Raw genomic sequence first — 6,000 nt, forward strand, 5'->3', positions numbered from 1 at the left:
AGTATATATGTGTTGCACATTGGCTCACATGTTAACTTGAAAATTTGTTCACCTACCTAAGTGTATAAGCTATTAGTGGGATTTAGGAAATCCTTAAATACATAGTTCTTGGAGACGTTATTTCGGCCGCACTGCTCTATTGTTTTTGTTTCACGTTTTCTTTTGTACTTTTCTTTTGTACGTACGCTAGTACATGAAAAAAAAACATGACAAAAAAAACACTTGCAGACCTAGGCTCTGTTTCAGTGCATGACATTTTTTGATGCTTCCGGTATAGGTGCTCGGTTTCTGTGGAAACGTAAGCAAAAATTGGCAAGTCTGCTTACGTTTCCGTAGAAACCGAGCGCAAAACAGGCAGCGTCAGGCAGCGTCAATGCGATGAAACAGGACTTCATGACTAATGATAATCTGTTAAACGTCTCACCAAGCAAGAGGCGTTTACAATTCGCCTTCTTAACGATTGCCGCTCCCTCAGATTCATGTGTAAATACGGCACGGGACAAACAATACGAACGAATCGACAGCTCAGTCTGTACAAAAAAAAAAAAAAAATGGAACGGACAGGGGCTTAGCTTATAGATAATCGCGTGCGCTTTTCATTAGAACACTTAGTGTTTTGCCGTCGTTTCGAAAACGAACTTTAAAGGGAGATAATGACCTTTTTCCACAAAATCTGAGGTAGGACCATTTTCTGACAAAACACAACAAGTTATAATGTAAATTAAAACCATTTTGCTCAATTCGGTACCTTGCCGCAAATATCTCAACTTGAAGTCACGTTAGCGGGGAGCGCTGAAAATGACCGTTGAATAAGTACTTACATCACTTTTTGGTACTTGCATGTAATTTTGTAAAATGAGCGTATTCCTTACATTTGATCTTCATCACATCTAGTTAGTTAATGGTCGTCTATAGTGCCTTCAAAAGATATTCATGGTTTGGGGGTGATTTATGTATAAATTTACGTAACTATTTTTCCTGTTCATCATCTGACGCCATATGCTGCTATTTTAGTAGCAACGACTCAATTTTGAATCGGTCCCGCCGACTGCACAATAAAAGAAGATAGATACAACACTTTTGCGGCATCACTGAAAAACTTATGCAGTACTGTTATCAAAATTCTCATAACACCGTTCGACAAACCTGAAGTCTTTTTGAAATAAATATGCTTGTATTTTTCGCTTCAGGCTCTGACGCCAAAATAATGAATTTCGTAGTCGCAATCGCAAGATTTGGCTGCGTTTCTGGCGCATGCCGTTCATTTGTGGCGCAAAATAATACTTGGAAACAAAGAAGAGTAGGCACTATGTATCCCCGAATTAGAATCTAATTAATTCTAAACCGAATTAACTCTAATTCAAATTAGAATCCTTACAACCAAGCAACGACAAGGCGATAACATAAACAAAAACCCAAGCGTCGCTGTTTGAAACAAAAGCGCCATATACTGCGACTTTTTTATAGAGAAGGACAACGCATTTCGGTGGGTGTTACAAGTACTGCAAGTACTGCTTCTTTTTTTGCAAAAAATAAAAACCTTTTTCACATACGAAAATGTGCTAGGAAATTTTCATATTTTATAGAAACTACAGTAGAAATAGTATAGATGTCGAGTAATTTTTATGTAAGAAAAAAGAAAGCTCATTATCTCCCTTTAACATATTTTAGCAGTGTTGAAAACAGGAGGGCTAGCTAACATGCCTATGCTGAAAGCACATGCATCACATGTGCTTACCATCAGGGGTGTCGTTTTGTATAGGCTTTTTTAGGGTACCCCCCCCCCCAGCTCTACCGATAATTTCGGGATTTTAACATTAGCCATAAGACGGCTACATCATGTAAAGAATGGCTTTGGTATCCTAAAATCTACTATAAGGGCCCTACCAATTAATTTCGGAAAGTGACGCCCGTGCATATTAGTACGCACTAGTCTACACTCTACATATTTTAATCCCGTAACCTCCTTGTTGAGCTAAGTACGATAAGAACTCCTTGTCCCGTATCTCGTACCTATCCTCCTTGGAAATGTAAGCATAGTAAACGTTTTAGTACTGTATTATTTCCATTTGTACTTCTTTGAGCTTGCGCAAGAAATATGGAAGGAGGCCATTTGCCCCCCCCCCCCCACTTTAGCGGGTCACCGACTCACAGTGGCGTTGTCCCAAATTCATTTAAGCATGTCACCACAAGCTTTGAGCTTATGTATGGTGAAACATTAAAACGTGATCGCGTGATTGATAAGCTTCATTGAGTCATTTTGAGCGTTGTATTATATAAGCAGTCACTTATTATCTCGCTTACTACGAGTGGAATTGTGATTCTGAATGGTTTTCGGATTACATGCCGATTGGTTGTTGCTAAGACGCTTTTCTATCCTTAGTAGCATTTGTGGTATTTCCCGCTGTGCATATTGAATTACTACCACCTTATCTCAACCACATACATTGCTAGGCGTGAGAAATCGTTCGCTACTGCTCTCCCTTTGAGCTCTTCCGGCATGGAGCTCTACATGGATCAGTGCACACGTCAGTTGCACCAGAAAGCTTCAAGTCTGACGGATCAGCAGCATCCTATAGGGACAAGACAATACAGAATAAACTACTAACTTACCCAGTGTAGAGTGCGTACTCATCACTTTGTGTGGATGTATGTAGATGTTTGCCTTCAAAGGATGAATGCTACAGGTTGCAAGAACACTGCTGACTGCACAGTGTACATTATTATAAAATGTACATTATTGTAATGTACAATGTACATTATTGTACAAATGTACATTATTGTAAAATGTAGTACGGCGTGTTTTGACCATTCTGAGTGCATCTCCCAGATCGTTCGTTTCTAATGCTTTTGGTCTGACTAGTGATGTCAGCTACAGAAAATCCAGGATACCGATACGTAACCAACCAACCAAAACCGTTGGAAAATATATATATAAAAAAACGAACCATCTTGGGAAATTGATAGAAATGCCGACTTCTTACTAAATCTACAGTCTCCAATTAATGAGGATTCATAATATTGAAAAAGACCAAAAACATTTGAAATTAAGTACCAAATTGGTATCGGTTTGACAGCAAAAGAGTTCGTATTCACATACTAGCGCCGCTTCCCGCTTCAATTGGATGACAATGAAAATAAAGTACCTACCTACCAGATGCCCATGCTAGCCGCCAAGCCACTATTCTAGACTTACTTTTCCTCATCGTGTTATCTGCGCAAACATTTGGACATCTGAAGAAACTGCGACCCGACATCTTTATCTTACCCACCATCGCTTCACCCTAATCGCGCTTCGCAGGTCTATATTTAATGTGCGCTCTTTCCGTCAAATATAATCTCTTTGAGCCTCTCGGTTGGCTGTTATCCTGTTTCAACATTGTAGAACCAAGTTTCATTCCACTCTACAATTATGCAGAGCGGTTTGCACCCCCTTATCAAGGTTCAAACGTCCTTTCTCAGCTTCCAAACGTGTCATTGGTAGTGACGTTGGCTGGCGAAAGCAGCGGTATCGTGCGTTCGCTGAATATCTGAATCGGCAGCACGGGCCGGACCAGTTAGAGGTCACGCACATTCGTCCGCCTGGCTGACCCACGCGCCACACTAACTCGTCTTTCGATCCAGATATTCAGCAAAAAACCGGAGCGGCAGCTATTCTGTTCTCTTTTGGTGATTCATTCTTAGTCGCACGACACAACAGCACGTGTTTTAAAACTAAGTTTCAAGGCTGAATCATTTTTATGACGGAACATAACGCAATTTGTCATTGATGTGGTCGTTTTTGCTGTAAGAATTCTTTTTGGATGTCAGCTTTATGGACTACTGACAGCAGCGAGCAAATGAAAGCGAGAAAGACAGATAGAGAGATAGGGGGAGAGGGGGAGAGAGAGAGACAGCGTCACATCTAAAACGGAAACGATTTTTTTTCTCGTCATCAGGCTTCAGCTGATGAAGCGACGGCGAAACGTGGAACGACTTCGAAAGATGCACCTGCCGACAATAGACAAATGACGGACGACAATGAATGACGAAAAACGACGAACAACAACGGGCGACTTCAAAGACAACTCGATGTAATTGCAACGTTGGTACCAATATCATCAAATTCGATCCATGATACAAAAGCGACAACACTCCAGATTGGCATGGGTGGTACTGGTCCCGCTCATTTGGAATTAATTCTAAAACGACTCTTTGCATCATCCCTCTTTGTGCATTGCGTAACCAAGCTCAGCTGCTTGGAAAGAAATGCAGACGATCTGATCGAAAGGAAGCGGTATGGCGTAAGGAGCAGTTCCGCTATCAATCGAAGGCAAAAATAGATAAAATCGGTCACCGATTCGCATGCAGAGAAAACCGACAGGTGTGGTGAAAGAAAAGATTATGGAAGGTGGTGGGAATTAACTGACAGTGTAGTCAAAACATTCTGCAAGCTTGAGGACGATTCCATTCTAACTATTCAATAGCTTTTGCCAATCTTGACGCAACAGCCATAGTTTTGGGTTGTCGCGAACACATTTATTTTACGTCACAATTGCTTTCCATTTGCACTTATGCAAGTTCCGAATACATACATATATACACGTAGAATCACAGACACTCGCACAACGAAAACGTGCGCATATGAGTACAGCGGTTCCCCAGACAGATCCATCTGACCTTGGACATCCACTCGACCTTGATTTTACCGCAATCAACTACAGCTAGACAGCGACAGCGGGCATCCTTTGTTGTCATTCAACTTCACTAATCCTTGGCAACCACACCCCTGCAACCAGGCTTATGTTACCGCTAGTACGGAGCCAGACTCCTACCAACGATACATACAAAACGTGTCGCTGGGCTGTGGCCGTGGACGCAGGAACCGCAAGCATTCCATCGAGACTATGTGACCTCGACCTGACCATAAGTGATTGACGACCAACTCACTCTAAAACGTCCTCCCTCCACATGCACTCGTGATGATATTTGTAAGAGCTGTTCGAAGCGGCATTAAATTGATGCTGATATTGTCTGAAGCTCTCATGGTTTTCATGGCAATGATGAATATGAACGAAAGCGATAAACTAAGGCCATGAGATATTATCGTATAGGAGAGAACATAACATTACAGGTAAATAGGTAAGAACATACCATCGATACCATCCACATTGGTGGATCCAGGGATCATCAGAGAAATTACCCCTCCTCCCATGTAGCGTCCTCCCATGTAGGTGGAAATTAACTGTTTTATACACAGATAAGAAATAACAGCCGGTCCAGGCAATGCCAGCAATGAGTCTTTCCCCGACAATGTGTGCGAAGAAAATACCTTAATCAGAACTTAAAAAGCGGTTTTATCAAATCTACTGCATCGTTTTTTTTGTGCACATTTTTTATTCACTGAAATCTGTATGATTTGTTAAAGTTGGGAAACTCAATCTGCATACCTAGCCGCAACAGAGGAACATGACGCAAGAATGAATAATACCGCACTGAGAATATTCCCTTGTTGCAAAAGTAACATAAAGAAATAATGCGGAAACCAGCGATAATATGGCACAACTTGTGTGGTGAGTCTCCAGACCTGCAAGTCTGCAGACCTTCGCAACAACCCGGCTAATTTGGCAATCTAAGCTGAAATATCCAGTGTGACTGTCACATGGCATACCAAATGACGGCGTAGAGCTAAAATGGAAGAAATGGGGAATCATATGTAGAGTGATGCATCGATGTCGGTAATCGACGTGGTGCTGAGGTATGAAATAGCTTCAAAGAAAATTCATCAAAGGTTTTGATGTGGTGTAGAAACTAGCGATATCAATCCCGCAGATAGCGATATGAGACTTACAGCGCCATGCGTCTCTGTGAAAAGCCGCAGTTTTACAAATAGCCTGCCTGAGAGACACTGTAGAAATGATAGCTCATTGTCAACCGCCCAGATTGCCAAGCGGTGTGACACAACAAAACCGACTGCCTCTACCCTTGCTTTTGACACTGGTTCTGACGTGGCTGGCGCCG

This window comes from Amphibalanus amphitrite, unplaced genomic scaffold, assembly GCF_019059575.1.
Source record: "Amphibalanus amphitrite isolate SeventyFive unplaced genomic scaffold, NRLGWU_Aamphi_draft 001047F_arrow, whole genome shotgun sequence".
NCBI classification, from domain to species: domain Eukaryota; kingdom Metazoa; phylum Arthropoda; class Thecostraca; order Balanomorpha; family Balanidae; genus Amphibalanus; species Amphibalanus amphitrite.